This window comes from Sitophilus oryzae, unplaced genomic scaffold (assembly GCF_002938485.1).
Source record: "Sitophilus oryzae breed Bouriz unplaced genomic scaffold, Soryzae_2.0 scaffold_1442_pilon_pilon, whole genome shotgun sequence".
Classification (NCBI taxonomy): Eukaryota; Metazoa; Arthropoda; class Insecta; order Coleoptera; family Curculionidae; genus Sitophilus; species Sitophilus oryzae.
The window spans coordinates 1,296,811-1,314,814 of NW_022146107.1; the positions used below are offsets into that span (position 1 = coordinate 1,296,811).

At 33.7% G+C, this 18,004-nt stretch overlaps 1 protein-coding gene across 1 annotated transcript in view; it reads left to right on the plus strand.

Moving 5' to 3' along the window:
• Nucleotides 1-1,760: 1,760 nt before the first annotated feature.
• Nucleotides 1,761-18,004, plus strand: part of LOC115877019 (polycomb group protein Psc-like) — a 320,522-nt gene continuing 304,278 nt past the window's right edge. The window contains exon 1 of the mRNA XM_030893082.1: nucleotides 1,761-2,328. The gene's annotated coding sequence lies outside the window, so the exon portion shown is untranslated. The remainder of the gene's footprint in view (nucleotides 2,329-18,004) is intronic.

Below are 18,004 nucleotides of genomic sequence, written 5' to 3' on the forward strand. Positions count from 1 at the left end.
AATATATAAGTTATAATACATAATTATTTATTAACACAAACATCCGATATGCTACTGAAGCAGGTAAGTCAAATTGTAATTTGACTTACCTTACTAAATTCTTTGAATCTAATCTTCGACAAGTAAATACCTATAGTTACTATAGTATTTTTGCTGTTATTTACTATAGTAAATAAAAGCAAAAATGCTAGAAAAAATATATAATTAATTAATTTAAGTGAACAGAGAAGCAATGGAAAATGTTATCGCAAGAATTTAAGTGAATTTCATTGATGATCAGTATTATATACCTAGTCACTTACTAGCGAAAAGTTATTCTATTATTTCACTCGATATTTGACCGAGATCAACCGCACTCTACACAACCAACTATTTTACAGTCTTTTTCGATAAATCGCAATAGTGTCACTGTTAATTTAAGTTCTGCCACAATTTCCATCTAGATCTACTACCTTTACACAACTACCAGTAGTAGAATAAATAATAGATAACATAAAATAAGCTCAGTAAAGACTCACAAATTCACAAAATTTCAAATCAAATTCAAATGTGTCAAATGAATCGTCAAACAGAACTGTCAAGGATCCCCACCCTATAGAGTCCTTTTTCCGCCCACCATGCATGAATACATGGATAGCATATTACTCCTTAATCTTCTTATTCAAAGGGTCCATCCCGCCAAAAAAAACAACAACAACATGGCTGACCATCCACGCCGAAACACACCGTTGTTCAACATCTAATGTATATAATAAATAATATTCTGTCTGTATCTTTAGTGTACCTATCGTTAGTGGCAATAAATAGTTATTTAGTTTAAAATAGTGGAACGTAGTTTTTAGGTATCAAAACATCTCAACCTCATATCAAACTCATCAGTTCATCATCAAATTTAAACATCAGACATCACAATCATCAATCTTTCAACAATCATACAAACAGTTCATTCAATCAAGCAACATCCAAAACCACCACAAACTCTTAAACAACTGACCAAGTGCTCTAGAGAGTTTCGCACATGCAGGGACATAGGTCTTGTATATGGCTTAAGAAATTGACTGAAAAATAATAAGTTACAATATGACAGGCAATTTTTAGTGCCATATTTCTTGCTGGACGCATATAAAATGACTAAAAAGGTAAAAATGTTAGGTTTCTACACAGATAAGTTAGTTTCTATCTACCTAATTATAATTTGTTCCCTACTAATGATTTATGTTACTAGCACTAGCACTAGCGCCAGTCTGCGTAAAGAAAGCGACAAAAAATTTGAAAACCTACTATGAGCTTGGATAACTAATAAATGATTATAAAAAAGAAATCTCAAAAGTCCGTCTCTGTCGTCATACCTACCAATGAAAACGACGCGACTAGCAATGAACTATCCACAAACAATCCAAATCATTAAAAATGCCTGATATGGCTTCTGAAATGTACTAATCAGAATGACAACTACTTACGTTATCATCGCCGGAACAATTATTGCTTATTCAAGTGACAAAATCAACATTAAAAAATGATCATAACTAAACATCAAAACTTATCGATGCATCAGCTGCAATAAATATAGAATTTTAACAGTGTACTCGAGACTCGTTATCCGACAAAAGCTGGCAGAATACGAACCGGCGGTAGAACGGTTTATATACCTGAAATATATAAGGGGAAAATAAATACATACCCGGCCTATCTACTCGTTCCTTCTCTCTCGCACATCTGTGAACAAAACGCATCAGTCTGCCGAGCGAGATCGTCGAGTGCTTTAGGATAACGTTCCGGTCGTGAAAATATCGTGTTTACTTTCAAAAAGACATGGATTACCACAGAAAAATGCATGGTTCCTATGAGAAGTGCAAGTTTTTAATAGTTTGCGTGAAGTTTTATTGAGAAACAACGCGAATTAGTGAAGAAAACCGGCAAAATGTGTGCGTTTGGAGGTTATGTTTGCTTTTAAGGGCGATTGTCGCATAGTTTACAAGCGGACGACTGTTTACTGTCAGTTGATTTTGTTTTTATACTTTTCTACTTCAAATTTTTAATTAAAAATGTTGGTGTTTTACAATCTTAGTTAAAATTTTTACTTCGTTCCGATAATACAACATAAGTTACATTAAATGTTTGTTTAGTCACAGAAAGTTATGTAGCTAAATTTTATAAAGTTGAAATAATTTTAGGAAGTATCAGTGTGCTATGTTTCTTATTGATTTGAAGTGACAGTGAAAACAAATTAAGTGTAAAAGTGAAGTATTTGTGGAAAGAAAATTGTGAATTAGCCGAAATCTTTGGATTAGTATGCGTTTCTAGAGAGGATATTTAGCTGCACACAAGGTAAGAATCTTTATCTTTTAGAAAAATCACAGGTTTTTCATTATTCCTCTTCAATAAGTAGTAAGGTGTAGTACTTTTGTTGTACATAACGTTAGTAAATGCTAAAATAAAGTAACTTTTACTAAATGCTAATTTTAGTAAATTTAGTGGTAAGTAACTGGTAACAAACTTATTGCATGATTTTTATTTAGGCTTAATCTGGTTTTAAATTATTTAAACAATTATTGAATAACTTTATAGATATAATTTGTTTTATATAATACCTTTGCTTGTTTATAAAAGTAGTAAGCACCATCAATTCTCGTTGGTCAGATTATTACAGATAAACCAATCAGCTGTTCGCTGGAGCGTTAGAATTATAAATACTAATTCTACTGCCTATAATGAAACCTTAATTCTAAAATTTTATAGATAGTGTAAAGGTGTTATTAATGGTTTATAATTTGATTTTTTCTGCGCTAAATATTAATTTATAGGCTATATTTTTTACGTTTGTTTCTATAATTTTATTAGTACCTTACTTAAGTAGATATCTTCAATATTGTGCTATTATTCAAGAGCCAATTTATACCTCTATATCTTGCCTTATAAAAGTACTGTAAAATGTTAAATTTACTTAAAACAAAAAGGTTCTTGTCGCAAGAGGAATAAAACAAATTAAAACAAGCTTTTAAGGGAATTTGTGCTTTAAAGGCAAGTAAAATTCAGAGTCCGTGTAAATTTGGGTTTAGAATTTTTCCCAAAGTAGTAATAAAGCTTTGGTAGGTAGGTAGTTGTAATAGCTTTAGGCCTTTTTAGCCTTCTTTTTATTGTATGCTATTTGCTTTTAAAAAAAGTTGCCGTAAAGTGGTTTTTATGCGAAGTTCTACCTATTACTAGACAGACCTATTACAAACTTCTTCGATTTCTTGCAGTGTCTGTATTTTTGTTGATAGTAGATTTCGAGGTAGACATAGTTCTGAAAGTAAATGCATTATACTAGGCATTATATTTTAAATGTTTATTTAGGTACTAAATAAGTTCATCATCTGTATTATCCTCTGTATTATTCAACTCGATCCAACAGGATCATTAATACAGTGTTTTTATGGTCGGCCAATGACTATTTATTCTACCGTATGATTGAAAATAAAACGGCGTCAGCGATGGCTATGAAATGAAGATTGCTGTCATTTTATATGTAAATTTATATTTCATAGCCATCGCTGACGCCTTTTTTTTTCGATCATACGGTACTTTCTTAATTCTTAGTTTATCTCTCAGTTTACCTTATACATATGACTCGACACCTATGACTTAAGTGTGTTGTGTAGATATTATGTTTATTTTACTGTTGTCCATTATCTGTTATTTAAATAATGTAGTTATTTGTATATCTACCTACCTAATTTTATATTTTAAGTATTTTTGTTTCATATCGTTATTTTTTACCAATCAAAACTTCTAAGTACCAATCATCTATAAATTAAAAATAACAATTATTGACATAAACATTTATGGCGATAAAAGTACTTAGTGCCATACATTAATTGAGTAACTTTTTCATTTGATTACATTATGTTGCACTCATCGTATGAACGTCAAAAAATTGAGCAACATTGGCCTTTGAAATGATAATCGATGATATTATTACAAGGAGTTGTTTTGCCGACAGAAATTATCATCGATTGACTTTTGAAAGGTCATTGTGACGCCGTTTTTTTTCTGATAGCATGGTATACATACATATGTAGGTATGTGTTGTGTGCAGACAGTAACAATAACAATCACTGCTATTCTATCGAGGCCATCGAGGGTAGTATATTTTGGGTACCGTCGATTTTTATTTTTACAGTAAAGCCGGTCCCACACGATGTGGCAAACACCTTCCGTGGACACATGAACATTTTGTCCCATCGTGTAGACCAACTATGAATTGACGACACACTTGTGAATTGCAATATTGTCGAAGCCTATGCCAAATGATGCGTCCAAGGTTGATTCCAACGTTGGAACCAACGAACGTTGGAAGCATCGTGTAGGCTTAAGGCTCAGCTTAAGATTTATACTCGAGTTTATACATATGGTACTGGCAAAACAATTTCCGATGCACGTGATCAACTTTGAGTGACAAGCGATGGCGACAGCGCTGCCCGATTGTGATGGATTTATGAGATAAATTTTAATTTAAGAGTGACAAACGATATATTTATTATATAATTTTTTAAAGAATTTTACGTTTTATTTTTAATTTAATAACTTATATTTCAGTAATTAATTGATTTATTTGTTTTATAGCTTATTTTACTTATTGGCAAAAACTAGTCCATTATGAATATTATTCTAAGCGTTATTATGGGTTATTTATTTATTTATTGATGTACATCTTACAACGCCATAAGTGGTAATAACAGGTAAGAGGGTGCTATTAATGCGCAAACTAATAATCACAGAATTTAATAAAAACTAATGTAGAAATAACTTTGAAGGTTTTGTAATGTGCTTATCAATCAAAATTACTTCTCTGACTGCAGTCAAGGGTAATAAAAGACCTTTATTGTCACGTTCTCGTTCAAAATCGTTTATCATTAAGCTACAAGCTCTTTGCTTCGACTGTTTAAATGCTTCGGCATATTTTCAACACACAATTTCAAGAAATGCAGTACAAAAACTCCAAAATTTAGTTCTTAAAAGAACTGTTTGTGCTTAAAAGTACAATTTTTAAAAAAAGCCTATGAAAATAAGAAAAAAAAACGAGAATTATTCACAAAGATTCAACAACACCACGATATTATAAAAAAAAGGACAGATATTAGGAAAATTGGCAAATAATAAACGACAACCTTGCGCAATATGACCAACATAATAAAATTCGGTTTAAACTAATTTTTGCAGCTTTAATCTAAATAAAATATCTGTTACAATCATTTGCTCTATAAAGTAAAATGAAGAGCTACTCGGTATCTTAAATTATACAACAAATTTAAACATTTTTGCCAAAATTTCATTTAGTCAGGTTTATGGACTTTAGTGTCAATGTCGATATGATTGATGACGTGCATCGGAAAATGTTTTGCGATTACTATATACTTTCATTACTTATAGTATTTGTCTGAGATTGGTTGTTATAAATGATATAGGTACCTAGGTATTTTGATCTCTTATTTGATGTGATAATCCGAGTGATAATCATAGAATTTTTTGAAAACTATAATTATATTAAGGATTGTACTTCCCCCTAATGTGTGTGACGTAGTGTAGCCTACGTCCATATCACTGTCGCCGTCGGACGAACTAGCGGTTTTGACAACACCGAGAACAACACGCATTTCTATAATCTAGGGTTATAAATTCTTCGTCGGTCATACACAGGTACGTACGCTCTATCTTTAGCTTTCAAAGAACGCAAACTTTTTGATTTAAGACCAACTTTAAAACTATCTCTGATAACGACTACTAAGCATAATGCCCATCCCCATCCATACGTTTTTTTTTCATTTTATTGCAAAATATTTTATTATGAAATTTCTTCCTACCCGTAAGGTGTTACAAAAAAGTATTTGACAATTGATACAATGACATCACATTTTTATAACACTTGAAATTACATTATGAATGGGGTGGGGGCATTAATTTTGACACATTTTTTTGAAATTACAGCCCCCCCATTCATTTTGACACATTTTTTAAGGAATTCACAGTGAAATACACATTCTAAAAATAGTATAAAAAAAACGTCATACTGCAACTTTTTTTTTCCATAACAACTGTTAAAATTGCCTTATATCTATCAAAAATAGTAGATAAAATAGTACTTTACCCACAAGGGTAGATTAAATGATACTTTAACAACAGCGAGGATAGGTTAAAAACTTTATTTCTTCCCGCACGTTTTTTAATTGCTTTCACTTTTGAAAATTTTTGTATTCCTTTTCATAAGTTATTCGGGATTTAAATGGAAGTAGTAGATATGGCGTTTGTCGCATCATCCTGAATATCTGTTGGTAATTTACTTATTTCGTTTTGAGCCATTTCTGGCTACAATCATCAGCAATCGACACGAAAGAGAATTAAAAAATATTGACTCAAAACTGACCACTAAAGAGACAGCTTTATTTATTTGTCAAATTACATAGAAACCAACGCCAACCCAGCACAATATTTTTTCTACTCGTAATAAATTCCTTGAAATAATAATTTTTGAATATTTTTAAAAACGTAACTCGCTATGGAAAAAAAAAATTGTTTTATACACGACGATAAAATTGCATTATCGTCACCCGAAATTAATTCATTGGCGATTTCATCGCTCCTGAATTAATCTTTTCCGGTCGACGATAAAATACCATTTTATCGTGTTGTATAAAAAATAACTATAATTAACTAATATTATGTTGTAATATCAGCAAATAACTAAATATCATAGACATGTATAAAATATAGTCTATATAAACCTACGAGTAATGTATCTATATACTATTGATTTGTTTTGACTTAGATATAAAGTAAAATATAAACAAACCGTTTGTTTATTTACAGTTTGATTTCCCACAGGCTTATATAAGTTCAGGATCTTCATGCTAATAGAAAAAGAGTGTTAAATAAATATTTCTATTTAGGTAAGTTAAAAGCATTGAGGAATTACCCAGGGAATTACATAAAGAGAAGTTAGATGACATGCTATCATAAAATATAATTATCTGGAGAAAAAAAATAAACAGAATACCGAGCGGAACACTGTATAATTTCAAATGTAACTTATAATATACCTATATTATCTATCTCATCAAGGCACAATTATAGGTACCTACTGGCTGTCCAACATAGTAACTTGCGAAAGGTTATTTTATCATTTTTGTTGTTTAATTTTGAAAATTAGGCACATTACACGTTCGATTACACGAATTGTTGTCTTACTTTGATCAAAACGTAGTTCTAAAATGTCCAAGGTCCAAGCACATATATTCCAGAAAAAGGACTCGATCTAAGATAATATTTAAAAATGTTAACAAAGCAAACACCCCGTAATGCTCTAAATGAAAAAAAATTGTGTGTGCACTATGTGCGCATATTTGAACACACCACATTTTGTCGCAATTGGATCAACTTTTGACAATTCTTACACCAAAACTATCACAGTGACACGTGTCGAACAGGCTCAAGTTGGTCTTGGTCCAATGTATCGACATATTTTTTCGCCATTGGTGATGGGGTTTTATAATGCACAAAACGTCGTCAAAATCTCATGAAAATTCAGTCATGAGTCTCAGCCCCCTAGCTCACATAGAGCCCGAGTTACTACGCTCCAAAGACCCATCTCAACTTCCTCATTGGCACTTTTTCGATCGTTACCACTAGCTCGTGTGTCGCGTCCTTGAATTTTTACTCCTAGCGCGGTAACGAGATTCACTTCAAAATTTTGTTAAGAAGTAAATTATATCAGTTTAACCATATTTTTTTTATTGCAAATAATTAATCTTCATACAATTTTATGATACCCGTATTTTTTTATTTTACTTCAATTTCATCCCATTTTTTTTAAAAAATTAATCAATATTAAGAATTTCAAATTTACACTTTTGCAATCTCTGACGTCACCTATCAAAAGTCACGGTTTGCCACCATAGGTACAAAGGTATACAAAAATCATTTTTCTAAATGTATTTTAAAGTAGATATAAAATTAATTGTGAAATAAAACTTACGTTAAAATGATCATCACAGCAAAATCTCGTACTTTTGCGGACATATTGTTGTTTTGCCGCTTCAAACCAGGCTCTTCGACGGCTTTCATCCAAAGGAACAGTTATAAAAACTTTTTCTGGAGAGCCTTCAGAGTTATTTAGACAGCCCTTCACCAAACAAACTTTAACACCCTTCATTACAAAAATAATAAAGAGGATACAATAAAACAAAATTCAAAACTCAAAGTATTTAACGCGCGATTTAACGCCAAACGCAAAATCCACAAAATACAAATCTACGAATGTAATAATTAGGGCTGCACCGAGTACCGAGTAGTTCAGTGCTCGGCCAGAATTTTAACCGACTAATATGTACTCGGTGCTTGGCCTTACTCGGCCGGGTAGGCCGAGTTAACAGTTAATAATACCTTTTAAAGTTATATTAAAATGAGTGACAGTGCTAACCTCTTTTAGATTATAAGTATTAAATTATTATTTCACTGTGTTTGTGTTATTACTTATGCTTATTATTATTACTTTGCTAAAATACATTAATTAAAGTTATGAATGAATAACTTTTTGTTTATTTTATTATTTGCCACTGTGAGTCTCATTTCTATCTGTTTTGGACATGCATAAATGGATTGTTTCTATTACTATACTGTACTCGGCCTACTCGGCCGAATAAGGCCGAGCACCGAATACATATTACTCGGTTAAAATTCTGGCCGAGCACCAAACTACTCGGTACTCGGTGCAGCCCTAGTATTGAATTTGATTTATTATTTATTCCTTAATTGTAACTTCGTTGCATTTCTTTTTGTATTGAGGGAGTACTTTTTAATCACTTTAGTTGAATTTTATATTAAAAATAACAAAAATTTACTATGGTTAAACACCGGATTCAATATACCTTAATAATCATACGATCTTTGTTAAAGTTTGTTAAAAGTCACAACCCCAGTGGCATTTTCTGCTTAAATCTCGTTTGAGTATCTTTGATAACTCCATTTTCTACAGTATATATTTGATAGACTTCTATTTCTATTATTTGTCAGATTTTGCACGTATCAACCGATTCTGCTGGGTGCGAAATCCTTGGGAGTAAATTCAAAATCTAAACCGGCAAATAACTAACTGCGACTATAAACTTACTCCCCTCCAACATAAACGTTTTCATTCAAAGTAAAAGTATGGATGCTCAGCTTTCTGTGGAAAATGCCAGTTTATTTTTTTAGGCGGTCGCCGTGAAACCCCACAACGCTTATCAGTGTGACGTAGCCTGCGTTGCCGTCATCGCCAGCCAAACGAGCGGCTTTCAACAAACACCCTCTATAATCTAGACGCATAAATTCTCCGTCCGTCACACACACATATACGCACGCTCCATCTTTAGCTTTCTTTCTCTCTCTCTCACTGGTAGTGCTGATAGGGGATGGGGGTTTTCCCTTACCTCGTTATTTCCCGTGAGTCTTTTTATTATGTGCTTTGCACAGGTAAAACGGCCTACAAAGGGCCTGGCGAACGTATTTAAGTCCCAATTTAAGTTCATCTAGGTAGAAGGTGGAGGGGATGCTTGCAAAATTGAAATATTGTTACTCTAAACTGTTTTAATTAGTAATTTTGAGGAATATATTTATGTTAGATCCTCGGTTAGATCACAAAATTTTAATATTTCAGTTTTTAAAAACTTTTATTTAACTTATACATACTGTATTACTGGTATACTAACACATTTATTTTATGTTATTTATTGCATAATTATTTTATTTTAAACAGACAGTTTATAATTACTACTCTAAATGATTAAGTCTCGGCATGTCGTAATGTCACAGATTAACTTACAGATGTGGCACTTATTTCATCTTGGTGATAAACCGCTCGGACCTTTAATAGGGCTATAACGTTGTCAGATTTCGTTTTTTTTTCTCGAATGCATTGTTGCCTTTTGTAAAAAATGTATTCCCAATTGAAATAATACTATGGCACAGCTTTTTTGTAGCCATTCACCATACCTATACATGTGCTTCGTATTCGGTCCCTTTAAATAGGATATTTAAAAGGACCGAATGCATCCTTGTTGGTATTTAAAAAGACCTGAATGCATCCGTCTTACGTCCCTTATGCAGAATTTTACAAGTTTCTTATAATGTCTAAGTTGATTTTGATGCATTCTATGAAACATTAGTTCTCCAATCCAAACTTTATTTGTCTAAAAGCATAAAGGAGTTCTTAAAACGTTATTCTCTTAACGTATTTTTCTCTAATATTCAATTCATGAATTTTATCGATTGTGTTTTATTCAGTAAAAATACAAAGGCCTTTTATTCAAATGTTATTGTTATCTCAGTTCATGCTGCTCGACATTATCGCTGCATATCAAGTGAGATATGTTAAGAAAACAATACGAAATGGTCTACAAAATAGATAATCGTATACGGTAATAAACCCGTTTAAAAGGAATAATCGAGGGAATAATACTGAAAGGATACATTTAATTTAAAGGAAATATTGAATTTGTTTTAGGTATAAAATGAGTGGTTTCATTCTCGCAAAATAAGTATCTACGTATGGAGAGTTCCAATAACAGAGGACAGTCCTCTTTTTGATAGTGCTGTTTTTTTAGCCGACCATACCAATAGGTATGGTAAAGGCTATTAAGATCGGCAAAAAAAAGTTTTTTTAATTTCACTCAAAATGAGTTGTTTGGGTCTTAAATGACGTAAATACAAAATATTTTCATGGTGTCTGTCTGTCTGTCTGTCTATCTGTCTGTCTGTCCGTCTGTAACACGATAACTCAAAAACCGCTAAACCGATTTTAACCAAATTTGGCACAAAAATACTGTGGCACCCGAGAATCTGGTCATTAGTTTTTGGTGGGAGTGGGGAGTTGGTAAGGGGGTATGGGAGGGGGTTAAAAATTTTAAAAATGCGGTTTTCAATTTAAGATTAGGAATAATATTTGCAGCAAAATTTGTAATAACATCAAAATTAGTCAAAGTCGCAGTTTTTGAGATAAAAAAAATGGAAAAATTCCTGGACTTTGAAACTAAAAGAACTGCCTACCAACTTTTTATTAAAATATTTTAGTATGGACAGCTATACATGCCTCCCGGCGCCAATTTTTTTCTCTCACGTATTAAAAAAATTCATCGAAAAATCCTCTTTTTTACACATCAAACTCAAAATCTAGGAAAGAAACGTCTCCAAAAAAAGAATCTCCAAAATAATTAATAAAATTGCCCGTAAAATTGTTAATCTGATTACAGTGTGTCTTTTGCAACTCCCACTCGTTCATACAGGAAAGAAATACTTACGTGTACGTAATAAGTTAATTTTATACCTCAATTTAATAAATTTCTTTCTGGTAGGGGTAATTGGTAATTAACCCTATTAACCCTCCCGTATATACGCTCCTGTATCATCCTCTATTTTTCATTTTGAAAGTTTTCCACCCTACTTTAAGTAGACTATTTTCATGGTTTAATTTACTATTGAAAAGGGGATTGTCTTATATTACTAAATGGCTTATAGTACGACAAAAGCGGCGGAAACTCCCAAAAATTACTGGTAATTTTCCGCAATATTAGTATATTTTTGAGAAGCACAACACCCCTCGAATAAAGATTTCGATGATGAAAACGAAAGGGGATTAATAAAAATCTCGAAAAATGCAAAAATATTAAATGCCGTTCTAGAAATCCAATCACAGTCATATGTCACGCACTGCTTCGACAATGAATCATGTATTAAATAGCTTGTGCGGTATTTTACCCCTCAGAATAGCATTATGGTTATGTGCCTGTTTTTGCATTTAAAATATTCTCCCCTTATTCGTTCCCGTTGCGATGTAAACTTATGTGCTTCCGATTTGTATCAAAGTTGTATAATTTTTGTATATTTTTTTGTTAAACTATTCCAGGTTTTCTTAAGTTTTGTAATTTTTAGATTTAATTTTCGGTTTTACACTCGGTTTAAATGATGTAACTAACACGACTTTGTTTTATTTATGTTACAGTAAAAATTGGAAATCAGTGATTGTTAACAATTATTACTAGTAAAAGCTCACATTCACTGATTTGCTAAGACTACGCCAGTAAAAGTCCAATAGCTATTTTTAAAACCAACTTTTAGTAGTGAATGTTAGCATTCTCTGGACGATAGCTGTCAGTTTGAAAGATTCAGTTAGCGCGGTTGCCACACGTAAAATATAAAGGTGCGTATTCACTATCCGAACGAACGAACGAATGTTCATTCGTTCGTTCGGTAGTAGTATGGACGGGACCGGATTTTGGAACCAAACTAAAACACCTTAACCCATTCGTTTGCTAACGCCTTTGATGTACCTACTCGAAACGGATGGCCGGGCGAACGAACAAACGAACGACCGCATGCGTTCGGTCTACCGACCAAATATACCGAATTCTATTCGTTCGCTCGCTCGTTCGTTCGAATACGAACGAACGAACGAACGAATGAAAGTGCGGTATATTTAGACGGGGACCGAACGCATGCGGCCGTTCGTTCGTTCGTTCGCTCGACCATCCGTTTCGAGTCGGTACATCAACGGCGTTCGCGTCTGGTCTTCTCGTGCGGTTCTATCGTACGGTCCCCGTCCATACCACTAGCGAACATTCGTTCGTTCGTTCGTTCGGATAATAAATACGCACCTTAATGGTGCATTTAGACTTCAGCACGCACGAGCTGAGCGTACGCGCACGGCTTTCGTTCGCGCTCTCAGCTCCGTTTAAATTAAAAGCTTATTTTTCGACGAATGAAGTTATCCACTTATGCGCGAACAGGAGAGTTGTATTAGTGAAGGTACGCACGCACGCAGACAAAATAAATTGCCGGTGCAAACTGAGCGTTCGCGCACACATAAAATCACTTTGAGCACGGACCAAAAACCGACACCAGACGGCTCATGTTCGCGGCTGCTCACGCACAGACAGATTCAGAGTGACCGTGCGCGCATAGCCGTTTACACTTGAGCATTCGCGAAGGATCATAAGGATAAGTTGAATAATAGTCAATATAAGGTTAACATTAAATTGGGCTAAACGTTGGCAACGTTGACAGACCTCTGGCGTCAATTCGCTTTGATTTTTGTAGTTATGTATAATTGTTTATTTAGCGTTGTAAAAAGTGATGTGCGGTATTTTCCCTACGGAAGAAATTTTCTGTGAAAAATTAAGGTACCTAAACTAGGCACCCGTAAGAATGTTTTAGTGCTTGTTTTTCATTTTTGCAAAAGTTAAGCATGCAGGAGAAAACTATATTAAAGAACCTAGTGACTGTGAACTTATTAAACGTTATGATATGCTTGAAGTAGCGAAAAAACGAATAACTCCTTTTGAAGAAAATTCGGGTCTACCTTTATTTTGTCCACGATGAAGAACTTTATTAAAGAAACCTTGTACCAATAAGTAATCTTATGTTTATGAATGTTTTTTTAATTGTTTTGTCGTTATTTTCTATAATTTTTGATAAATATACTAAAGAAATAAAAAATTGTAATTTTAAGATATGTGGATCAGTTTGAATATTGAGGTGATAACCTAACCTAACTTCCACCAATATTCTTGCTCTCCACACTCCTCCTGTACAATAGAATAACTTTTACTGGCAACCTTTAGTAAATGTTACTTTCACTAGTGAATGTTAGAAATTACTAGGAAAAGTCCACAAATTTCTTTAAAATACCACATTCACTGGTCCAATGCGTAATTGCTAGCATTTCCTAGTGAATGTTAACAATCACTAAATTTCCGTCTTTCACTGTAACATTTATTTAGATTTCAATGAGCAAATAAATGGTTGATTATAGGTTTGTTCCAACCAGCATTTCGGGATCGTTTCGAAATCGTCATCGAATCAGTTTTCTTGCACTTTGTTAGCATGCGCGGACTTCGAATAGTTTCGTGACGGTGCAAAAAGTATCAACGTTGGAACGCTTTGTGGATTGTTTTCGGGACTGGTAAAAGTATCAAGCGTGTGTGTATCTATTGATCGGTTTTTTGTTTTTGTTTAGAATTTCATAACATAACCCTATTATTTTTGTTTGCAATTTGCAATAATAATAATTATTATTCTTGAAATGGAGAATCAGAATCCAGTAGGTAATTGTTGGTAAGTGTTGTTTCAACTGTATACTCACTAACTCACTTACCTATACGATTAAAGCTTACCTAAATATTGTTCATTTTTCACCCTTTCACTAGGCAGCAACTCCAAATTATCACTATCTGAAGTGGAGGTAAAGAAATCAATCATACCATTGTCACTCATCCTTAATTATTATCTATAGATAATTATGAAAGTGTACAATTTAAAATTTCCGAACGATTTACTCCACACAAACTCACAAGCAAAAGTATAACGCACACGTATTCGAATTCGTGAAAAATAACCAAGACAGAAGCATCAGCCGGACGCCGGACCAGAATCAGCTGTTAAAAATCGATAATCCCTGCCAATATGCTTTAATGAAACCCAAACAGTTCTCAATTTGGACCATGTACCGAAATTACCGTTCTGAAATCGTAACTAAACAATCCCATGGTAGGTTGGTACGCAAATAGGATCGTCCGATAACCGTCAAATCTCGGTTAGAACACATTTGAATTACTGCGCACGAGCATGATCGTTCGGTGACGGTTCTGCGGCGGGTTGGAACGAACCTTATATCAAGGTTGGTTTTAATATTATTTTTGTCGCTACACTTATTTCACCATTCGTTTCACCCTCTCAGCGTTACTGTATGAAAATTTATAAGCACCGTGGTGGAAGTAGACATTTATAGTCTTATATAGGAATAAATGTCGGCTGCCAATTTCTTGTCAGGAAATAATAGCGTTCGAGTATAATTTCAAGGAGGGGTGGGCAAATGAGCTCCGATGCGGGTCTGGTGAGAACTTTTACAATTTGGGGCGAAGAAGGGTATGTGGGGGGCTTAGGGGAAGGTAATACATTATATCCATTACTTGTGTTTCAAAAGGTTCAACAGACTAATATTCTATGAGTTTGTTTTTCTCCCGTATGCATGGTAAATGAAAAAAATTGGTCAAGTGCGAGTCGGACTCGCGTACGAAGGGTTCCGTACCATTCATTATCTATACAACATTAGACACTATATTATTATAAACTTTTTTTCCGATTTAGCTGAAATTTTGAATACGCGTATAAGTAATTTAAAAAAAATGAAGAAACACATTACTTAAAATTGTATTAATCAATAATAAATATGTAAAAAGTAAAAATAAATATGTAAAAATAAAAAAAAACAATTAAAAAAAGTCGCCTTGACTAGGATTCGAACCTGCCTTACTACGGATCCAACGTCATAGTAAAGTCCTAACGCTTTAAACCACGCGGCCACCGAGGACTTGAAAGATTCTATGTAATTAATTCTTACTTAAAAGATAATGTTTAGTGAAAGTACTTTTTTATTTATTAACATGTACTTAATTCTGTTTTTAGTATTTGTTCTTATAGCGGCAACATAGATACATTATCTGTGAAAATTTTAACTGTCTAGCTATAACGGTTACCTTTGTGACAGACGGACGGACAGCGAAGTCTTAGTAATAGGGTTCCCCTTTTTACCCTTTGGGTACGGAACCCTAAAAACGAACTCAGTTAGTAATCCTTAATTTACCTTATAAAAACTATAGTTAGACCTCGAGTTAGACACTGGAAAATACTAATCAGTAATGAACATTTGTATTTTACTGTTTCTTTTAAGTAATCGCAAATTACTACCTGTTAAATAGTCTCTAGGCTGGGAGCTAGCAGCGTATGATTGGAAATATTTAATTACTTTTGTAACTTTGTGTTCCTCAAAAGAAACATTCCACTTTTCCAACTCACAGTGGATGACATACCAAGCAGGTACAACTTTTAGGAACATATAAAGAATTATATTGGAAGAGAGAAACGTTTGCTCGGTAGGTAAAAGAGCATACCATAACGATACTGATGCATTCAAATCCAAAGCAGAAACAGGGATAGGAGTATTTGGGCCGAAAACTAAATACTTCAAACCAATGGGCGCCTACCCCAGCATTCCTCAAGCAGAAATCTAGCCATCGAAAGATGCGTACAACTTAGCTTAGCTGGGAACTATCGGAAACAAGAAATAGCGATTGTATCTTATCCGATAGTCAAGCAGCATTAAAAGAGATCAACTCAGTAACTATCAATTCAAAGTTGGTCAAATAATGCCTAGAGAAGCTGAACAAATTAGGCAAAGTTCTCCTACTCTGAAGCCCACCAAGAGATAGAACGCAATGAAAAAGCAAACGATCTAGCTAGAAAAGGAGTGAACACTACCTAAGTGGAAACCAACTTAAAGGGGATCTAAAGAATCTGGAAGACCCCATCCGTAACCTGGAATGGGAATCCTCCAACGGTCTAAGACACTCGAAGAAATTTCTCAGAACTTACGATCGAGAAAAATCAAAGATTTTCCTTGATTTAAATAAGGACAATCTTCGGATTGTCGCGGAGGTTTAACAGCACTCTGTCTTCTCAATGAACGCCTTACTTGATTGAAGCTAAGAATCAACGGCGAATGCAGATTCTGTGGGGAAAATGGAGAAACACCAGAACACCTCACAACTGAGACAACAAATTAGTGCCATGAACATTGGTACGATTGATATCGGAGATGGAGAACTAACCTCTGTAAAACCGTCTCAGATAATGGCTTTTGTCAATGCCGTGAGACTGTATGATGAGTTATAACTCAAGAAAGGGAGACACCTCGGACTAGGGTAGCCAACTTTCAAAATTAAAAATAGAGGACTCGAGTGTAAAAAAAGAGGACAGGTGAAAAAATGTTTATACCTCGCTTAAATGTCAAGAATGTCAAAAGTTATGTAAATGTTATCCGGATAATGGTCTTTTTTACTTTCTTAACGCATCCACCAATATTTCTTGTATGTAAATATTTCTTTTCTGAGTGAAGGAGTGCAGCTAGCTAAAGACATGCTGTTGCCAGATTAGCAATTTTATTAAGCATTGCTGCGATATACGTTAATTTTATAGATTTTGAGTTTGGTGTGTAAAATAGAGAACTTTACTAGAGAAAAGAGGACAGCACGATCAAAAAGAGGATTGTCCTCTGAAATAGAGGACGGTTGGCAACCCTACCTCGTACTCATGTTAGACGTTTTTTTTTCATTTTGCTATCTTAATATTATTGATAGAGATTTTCCATCACCGTTAGTTTTCCTGCTTTTAATAGCAAGACTAAACCGCAGTGGCAGCAGCAGCTGATGCGGTAGTTGTACTAGTAGTAGCGGTAGTGTCTATTAATATAATAAGAGTACCTGTCACGAACACATGAGCTGTTATGTTTTGTGCTGTATTTATGGGTTTGCACGTCAGTGTCGTGGTTTTTTTACCAATATCGACCGACTGGCAGCTGATATGATAGCTTAACTATGATATAGCTAGAAAAATCAATAAAACATAGTGGGCCGAATATTTTCGGTGGACATAAATGTATACAGGGTGTTTCAAAACAAATGCAAAAAACTTCAGGGGGTGATTCCTTGTTCAAAATAAAGGGTAGTTTGCTTCATAAACGTTGGGTCAAAAGTCAACCAGGGAGATATCGCGGTACAAAGATGGCGGAAAAATAATGTACTTATTTTTTATCTTGAAAACGAAAAGAGATAGACTAATGAAATTTTATGGAAGCATTACTGTTATGAAAACACACTTTCTGGTTATTTTTTCACTTTTTGAAAATGAGTGGAAGGGGTTGAAATAAACTACCCCTATCATTCTTGTTAACGAAATTTAAAGAAAAAACTTATCAAACACATGCAAAAAAATTAATTTGGATAGTTGTTTAGAAACTTTTTTATCTCTTGTATTTTTTTTATAAAACTCACCGATTTGAAATTAAAAAATAAAATGGAAAGCATTACATGTCAGGACTAAAAATATTTTTAGATTAAGAATCTAGTGATAATAATGATAATAATAATAATCTAGATAATAA